This window comes from Choloepus didactylus, chromosome 1 (genome assembly GCF_015220235.1).
Source record: "Choloepus didactylus isolate mChoDid1 chromosome 1, mChoDid1.pri, whole genome shotgun sequence".
Lineage (NCBI taxonomy): Eukaryota > Metazoa > Chordata > Mammalia > Pilosa > Megalonychidae > Choloepus > Choloepus didactylus.
In genome coordinates this window covers 114,028,335-114,036,587 of record NC_051307.1, presented here as the reverse complement: position 1 = coordinate 114,036,587, position 8,253 = coordinate 114,028,335, and the positions used below count along the sequence as shown (strand labels likewise).

At 42.6% G+C, this 8,253-nt stretch overlaps 1 pseudogene; it reads right to left on the bottom strand.

Moving 5' to 3' along the window:
* Positions 1-7,160: 7,160 nt before the first annotated feature.
* LOC119524868 lies at positions 7,161-8,046 on the bottom strand (annotated as a pseudogene).
* Positions 8,047-8,253: the final 207 nt, after the last annotated feature.

Genomic DNA, 8,253 nt, shown 5'->3' with positions numbered 1-8,253 from the left:
GTGTGGCCCCACTCATTGAAGATGGGTCTTAATTAGATCACTGGAGTCCTTAAGAGAGCTCAGGAGCCAACCCAGACCCAGACACTTGAAGATACAGACAGAAAGATGTTTGGAGATGCTAAGCTAAGAGATGAAGCCCAGAGTTTGCCCCAGAGAAGCTGAGAGGACTCCCAGATGCTTAGAGAGGAATGCCTTGAGAGAACAAGCAAGGATGCACAGGAGCTGAGAGAGAGAAACTAAGAGAGAGAGAGAAGCCCAGAGACATTTTGGAGAAAGTCATTATGAAACCAGAACCCAGGACCAGCAGACATCAGCCACATGCCTTCCCAGCTGACAGAGACATTCCAGACACAATTGGCCTTTCTTCACTGAAGATATCCTCTTGTTGATGCCTTAGTTTGGACACTTTTATGGACTTAGAACTGTAAATTTGTAACCTAATAAATCTCCTCTATAAAAGCCAATCCATTTCTGGTATTTTGCATAACAGCAGCTTTAGCAAACTAACAGGCACTGTTTTCCTTTTAACTATGTGCATATGTAACTGTGTTAAAAGTTAGAAATGTGTGTCAGGAACAGAAGAGGAAGCTCATTAGTATTAAGATTAAAGGAAAATAAGTTGATAATGGAATGCCCATTTTTACTTGACAGATTGGCAAAAGAGAAAAGTTATGACATTATCAATATTTGGGAAATATAAGAGGAAATTCACAGCTGTGGTGCAGTAAATTGGTATAGGAACTTTGGAGAGAATTTGGAAGCCTAGTGAAATTGAAAATGTGCACACACTACTAATCACATTCATGTATGAGACATATAAGGATGTTAGTGCAGTATTAATTGTAATATGGAAAATCTGAAAATAACCTTATTGCCTATTGACTGGCATACAGCTAAAACTCATTCATTTGTTCATTAAACAAATATTTATTGAATGGCTGCTATGTGCTAAGTACTATTTTAAAAACAAGACAGACCAGTTTATAAAAGACAAAAATTCCTGCCTTTATGTAGCTTATGTTACTATGGGAAGGCACATATAATAAATAAATACATACATAGTATGTTAGAAATCAATAAGAACTATGGAGGAATTAAAAGTTGGGAAGGGATAAGAGGATGCAAGGGGAGAGTATGTGTGCCATTTTTAAATGGTGATCAGGGAATTCCTTACTGACATTTGAGCAAAGACTTGAAAGTGAGAGAACAAGTCAAGAAATTATAGAGAGTCAGGGTCGGGGAAGAGTGTGCCATGTAATTAAAAAAAAAAAAAGAAATTAGATCAAGTTATAGCAACAGGGATAGATTTAAAAAAGACAATGATGTGTGAAAAAACCTGTAGAAGTGTATGTACCATAAGATACTATATTTTTAAATAATTTTAAATAAAATACTATCTATTTTTCCTAAATATAGGTAGGTGTATGAGTTAGGGTTCTCTAGGGAAACAGAATCAACAAGAGATATCTACAAATATAAGATTTTATAAAAGCATCTCATGTAACTGTGAGTATGCACAAGTCCAAATTCCATAGGTCAGGAAGCAAACTGGCAACTCCAATGAAGATGTTCGATGAATTCCTCAGGCAGAGAACTGGCAATTTCAATGAATGTATTTGATGAACTCCTCAGGAAACACACTGGCAACTTTGATGAACTCCTCAGGAAATGCTTCACTGGTTAGCCAAAGAAGTGAAGGTCCTCTATTGGTCTCGCTTAAAAGTCTTCAAGTGATTAGATTAAATCCAGCTGATTGCCTTCTCTCATTGTGGAAGACATACCCTTCGTTGATGTAATCAGTCACAGCTGCAGCCAATTGACTGATGATTTAATAAACCAGCAGTCTGGTTTATTATCCAGTCACAACTGTCCTTGTAGTAATGGTTAGGCCAGTGATTGCTTGACCAGACACCTGGGTGCTATCACCTAGCCAAGTTGACACATGAACCAAACCATCACAGTAGGAAAAGTATGAAAAAGGTAAGTAAGAGTTTGAAGGAAAAATACCAAGTTAATGATAGGAATTGTTTCTGGAGAAGAAGGAATGGGAATGGGACTTCTTGGGTATGTAGTCAAATGATACTTCAGCTTTACATGCCCTGTTTTATTTCTTTAATGTAAAACAACAGATTTCACTCAAACGTAGCACACTGTGAAATAATTGTTAATTCTGGGAAGTAGGAAAATGGGTGTTTGTTTTATTATTCTTTGTACTTTTCTAAGTTTAAAATTTCTCAAAGAAAACAAAAGCCAATATATTTTTCTTCTCTATTGGAGAAGTTGTGGGTTTACAGAACCATCATGCATCAAATACAGGATTCCCATATACCACCCTATTATTAACATCTTGCATTAGTGTGGAATATTTGTTACAACTGATCATGGCACATTTTCCATGATTTTTTAAAAAAAAATTTTTCTGTTACCATATACACAATTAAACATTTCCCCCTTTAACCACATTCAGATATATATTTCAGTGCTGATAATTACATTCACCATTACCACCATCCATTACCAAAACATTTCCATCATTCTGAATAGGGACCCTATATATTTTAAGCTTAATTTCCCATTCCCTATCTCCACCCCATCCCTTGTAACGTGTATTCCAGATTCTGACTCTATGCATTTGTTCATTTTAATGATTTCTAATCCATGGGATCATACAATATTTGTCCTTTTGTGTCTGGCTTATTTCACTCAACATGATGTCTTCAAAGTTCATCCACGTTATCGCATGTATCAGGACTTCATTCCTTTTTATGGTTTTTTTGAAGAGAATAGTGAGAATATAAATGAATAATAAATGCTAATAACAATAAATGAATAACAAAGCTACCATAAAGTAAATGCTGCTGTGCTAGCAAAGACAGAGAGATAGAACAGAGTCCAAAAACAGATTCAGGTATAAATAGGAATCTATTGTGATAAATAAAATCAGTGAGGAAAGAATAGATTATTTAATAAGTGTTATCAGAATAATTAGCATCTGTTAATTGGTGGCCCCCAATGGACTCTGCCTCATGGTATTCATGCCTTGTGGAATCACGAGAAATAATAATTGTTGTTTTAAGCCACTAACTTTTGAGGGAGCTTTTTCTGAGACAGTACATAACTAAAACAACTGGCTAGTATTTAAAAAAATAAACAAAATGCCCAAATCCCTAACTCACACAATATATGAAACAAATTCCAGATGGATTAAAAATATATTAAAACTGTAAAAATTAAAATTAAACCTTAAGTTATTTTTAAAAATATAGAACAGTATTTTATTATCACAAGTGGGGATGGATTTTCTTAGTATGACATCAAGTCTAAAAATTAAAAAGGGAAAAGATTGACAGACTTGACTATCTTTTATCTTTTAGGAAGCCTTCCATTTTTTTTCCTTTAAGCATATCTGTACTGTTTTACAAAAAAAAAAAAATGTATTATCTTTAAAAGAATAAAAAATGTCTGAGTAAAGAAGTTTTTAAAATTACATATTCATTTAAATGAGAACAGAGGGTGTGCTGGTTTGGATGTACTATGCCCCCAAAAATGACATTATCTTTGATGCAGTCTTGTGTGGGCAGGAAACATAATGGTGTTGATTGGGTTGCAGACTTTTGATTGGATGTTTCCATGGAGATGTGATCACTCAACTGTCGGCGAGATCTTTCATTGGATAATTACCACGGAGGTGTGGCCCCACCCATTCAGTATGGGCCTTCATTAGTTTACTGGAGCACTATATAAGCTCAGACAGAAGGAAGGAGCTTGCTATAGCCAAGAAGGACACTTTGAAGAATGTTCAGGAGCTGAGAGAGGAGCTGCAGTTTACAGAGACATTTTGGAGACGGCCTTTGAAAGCAGACTTTTGCTCCGGAGAAGCTAAGAGAGGACAAACACCCCAAGAGCAACTGAGAGTGACATTTTGGAGAGAAGCTGAAGCCTAGAGAGGAACATCCTGGTAGAAAGCCATTTTAAATCAGAGCTATGGAGCAGATGTCAGCCGTGTGCCTTCCCAGCTAACAGGTTTTCTGGACACCATTGGCCATCCTCCAGTGAAGGTACTCAATTGTTGATGCATTACCTTGGCCACTTTATGGCCTTAAAACTGTAACTATTTGACCAAATAAACCCCCTTTTATAAAAGCCAGTCCATCTCTGGTGTTTTGCATTCCGGCAGCATTAGCAAACTAGAACAGATTTTGGTACCAGAGAAGTAGGGTGCTGCTGAGTTTACAAACACCAAACACATTGGAATGGCTTTTTAATGGATAAGGGAAAGATTCTGGAAGAACTGTGAGGAGCTTGACAGAAAAGGCCTAAACTGCTTTGAAGAGACTGTTTGTGGAAATACGGACTCTAAAGATACTTCTGATGAGGCCTTGAACAGAAATGATGAATGTGTCACTGCCAACTGGAAGAAAGGCGATCCTTGTTTTAAAGTAGCAGAGAATTTGGCAAAATTGAATCCTGGTGTCAGATGGAAGACAGAATTTGAAAGTGACAAGCTGGGATACTTGGCTGATGAGATTTCAAAACTAAAAGTTGTGGATATAGCATGGCTTCTCCTTGCAGCTTACAGTAAAATGCGAGCAGAGAGATATAAACTTAGAACTGAACTCGTGGGTTCAAAGAAACCAGAAACTGATGGTTTGGAAAATTCTGGGCTTGCAGGGGTTGGAACCCCAGAAGCTACAGCCAAACATGAGGATTTAACCAAATATGGAACTCAACTGCCATTTCAGTACAAGCTAGGACTGGAGATGGAATTATCCAGAAAGGATTTGTGGAACGTCCTGTTGTCTGACGGCTTTGACCCCTGAGTGCTTCGTGTGAAGCCAACAGAATTTTTGCAAGATCTTTGTTAGACAGAGCCGCTGCGGGTCTGGACTGGAGGAGACAGACAGGGAACAAATTGAAGAAAAGATTTCTTCAAAGACAGAGCCATGTAGGTTGAGGTCTGGAGTCAAGAGGTCTCAGGCTGGGAGAACAGAGTGACCCACACGCATGGAAAGGGTGAGTTTGCCCCAGAGGTTGAGGGTGGGCTTTCCGCCCAATGCTCAAGGGAAGTTCTGCCACCCCAGGCCCCAAAGAGGGTGGAGCACATTCCCAGGGGACTGGGGAGAGCCTGGCCACCACCCCACTGTTCTGAAGGGGTTGAGCGTGTGCCCCAGAGACGGAAGAGAATCCGGGTGCTGCCCCGATGTTTGAGGAGGGTGGGGCTGAAAAGGTGGTCTCCCCAATGTGTGGATATGTTGGAGAACTCACCACAGTATTTGGAGAGAAAAAGCTGCTGAGTAAGCCTTTGGAAAGTGTGGAAAAGCCACTCTCTCAAGCCCCAAGGATAAAACGTCATTCTGTAAATGACTCTAATGGAGTTTGCCCTGCAGGTTTTAGGAACTGTTTTGGTCCCTTCAACCCTGCTTTCCTTTCTGTTTCTCCTTATGGGAATGGGAATGTTTATCCTATGACTGTCCCTCCTTTGTATATTGGAAGCACATAACTTGTTCTGAGTTTCACAGATCCACAGCTAAAGTAGAATTATGCTTTAGGACCAGCCACACTTGTAATTGATTTTGATGGGATCTTGTACTTAACTATTGTTACTGAAATGATTTACGTTTCTGTGATAATGTGATGGGATAAATGTATTTTGTATATGGAAAGATCATGTCATTTTGGGGCCCAGGGGGTGGAATATGCTGGTTTGGATGTATTATGTACCCCAGAAAGCCATTATCTTTGATGCAGCCTTGTGTGGGCAGGAAATGTATTGGTGTTGATTGGGTTGAAGACTTTTGATTGGATGTTTCCATGGATATGTGAACACTCAACTGTGGGTGAGATCTTTCATTGCATAATTTCCATGGAGGTGTGGCCCTGCCCATTCAGTATGGGCCTTGATTAGTTTTCTGGAGCACTCTATATAACCTCAGACAGAAGGAGCAAGCTTGTTACAGCCAAGAGGGACACTTTGAAGAATGCACAGAAGCTGAGAGAGTAGCTGCAGATGAGAAGAATTTTGAATGCGGCCATTGAAAGCAGACTCTTGCTCCAGAGAAGCTAAGAAAGGACAAATGCCCCAAGAGCAACTAAGAGTGACATTTTTGAGGAACTGCATCCAGGGAGAAAACTATTTTGAAATTTTGGAGCAAAACGCCAGCCATGTGCCTTCCCAGCTAACAGAGGTTTTCTGGACGCTGTTGGCCATTCTCCAGTGAAGGTACCCAATTGTTTTTTTTTTGTTTTTTGTTTTTTGTTTTTTTTTTTTGGCTCTGACATCTCTTTTTTACTTGGAAGAAAGGAAACAGGAGAACACTGCCTTCTCTGCAGAGAGAGCATCTCCTGCGGGAAGGTGCATGAGAGCCAGGGATTAGGTAAACTATGAGCATTTTTCTCAGTTCCTATTTCCCTTTAGCCCCCGATTTTTCTATACTCATGCTCCTTGGAGCCGTCCTGTCCTGTTCCTTCACCTTCTTTCCTCACCCTTGCTCATTTCATTGTATTTCACCCTCTACTTGAATGACACAGTGCCGTAATGTCTAGGTATTGGTTAGTGCCTCAGTTTCTCCACTTTCCTCTCCTTTTCTCAAGGTGCTTGAGGGTTGTGTTCCACTGTCCACCCTTTCTCCCTCCTCCCATTCCTTCATCCCCTTGGCAGAGACACTTTCTCCACCCCCAACTACTATCCGAGGGTGCTTGAATCTTGGGAACTGGGGGATCACCACTGTGAGGTCAATGCAGGCAGCACTGGGATTAGGAGGGCTGGGAGTCTGGCAGTTGGGACAGAGCTTTGGAGGAAGTTATGCCCCCAAGCTGGATGGTAGCCCCCTCCACCCTGTAGATTCCTGCCCCCTCCCAATCCAGTATCCAGGGTGCGCACCCTCTCGTGATTACTTTGAGGAACTGTGTTACTGGAGTCCCTCCATCAGAAAACCTGCTGGAAGAGGAGCGGTAAGGACCTCATCCTCCACCAGTTTTCCCCTGCCCAGGCATCCTTCCCAGTTTAGGAGGAACAGATGCCTAGATGGGTTAAGGGAGAAAGTCAGGCACCTGCCCAGTACCTGCCATATTAAAAAAGAGAAGGAGAATGTCTGTCTTGTCACCAGGCCTGGGTCACTGGCCCTCTCCAGTGTCCAGGAAGGAGGTGAGAGCTGTCATAATCAAAGCTTAGACTCCGACACCTGAGCTGAGGCTGTTTTCAAGTCCCAGGCTTTGTGTAGGCCCAACCCCAGATCCTAAGCTGGCTCCAAGTCCTCAGGGTGGTGCAGAGCTACCATCAGCTGGTATACAGCTGTGCCAAGCATGGTACCCACCAGGGGGGCTACCACATGCACCCACCACCAGCCATTACCAGCACTGACGATTTCCAAGCCCCAGCCAGCTACGTAAGTGAAAAGCTGGGGGCCCAGTTCCTGGGCAGGGTTGATTGGGAATCCACAGTTGGCATCCATGGATAGCCCGATGACCAGGATCAGCAGTCCCACTGCCACAGGCTCCAGACCTGCAGGCACTCCTTTGTTCTGTGTGTCCAGGATGGCCAAGATCCCCACAATCAGCATCCCAGTGCCCAGAACCTGATCCAGGAAGCCATTATTCAGGGACAGCTAGGGGGCAGGGTAGGTAGCAAAGATCGAAGCTGTCTTCTTGGGCCCAGACGCTGTCAGGTTCCCACCTGTATAGTTCTGTATGGCATCATAGTAGAGGGCATAGGTGGCTCCTGAGGCACAGAAAGCAGACAGCAGCTGCACAAAGATGTAAATGGAGAGCTTGGCCTAGGGGAGGCGTCCCAGGAGACACATGGCCAGGGAGAAGGCTGGATTCAGGTGGGCCCCTGAGACATTGCCCCCCATGTAGATGGCAATTGTCACGGCCAGAGAGCCAGCTAGAAACATGGTAAAGAAGTTGCCTTTGGTTTCTCCACTGGTGACAGCCTGGGCTATGGCCCCCTAAGTGAGGAGCCAGAAATTCTGCCAGGCACTGTCAGGCCAGGAGGCTGCGAATCCGGAACCAGTCCCTGACTGCAGCCAGGGACAGTGTGTGGGCCATGGTGGGGACACCCTGTCCTTTCCCCGTCCACCGTTCTGTCTGCACAGGCACTAGCAGGACAGCTACTGCCTGCCAGGGGCTTGTTAAAGAGTACTCTGTTTTTTGTGTCTCTGCCATGGATGGAGATGAGGACTTACTTCTCATGGACACTAAGCCTCACCCCACCCTCCATCCCCGCCTTCTCGGTACCCGATTGTTGATGCCTTA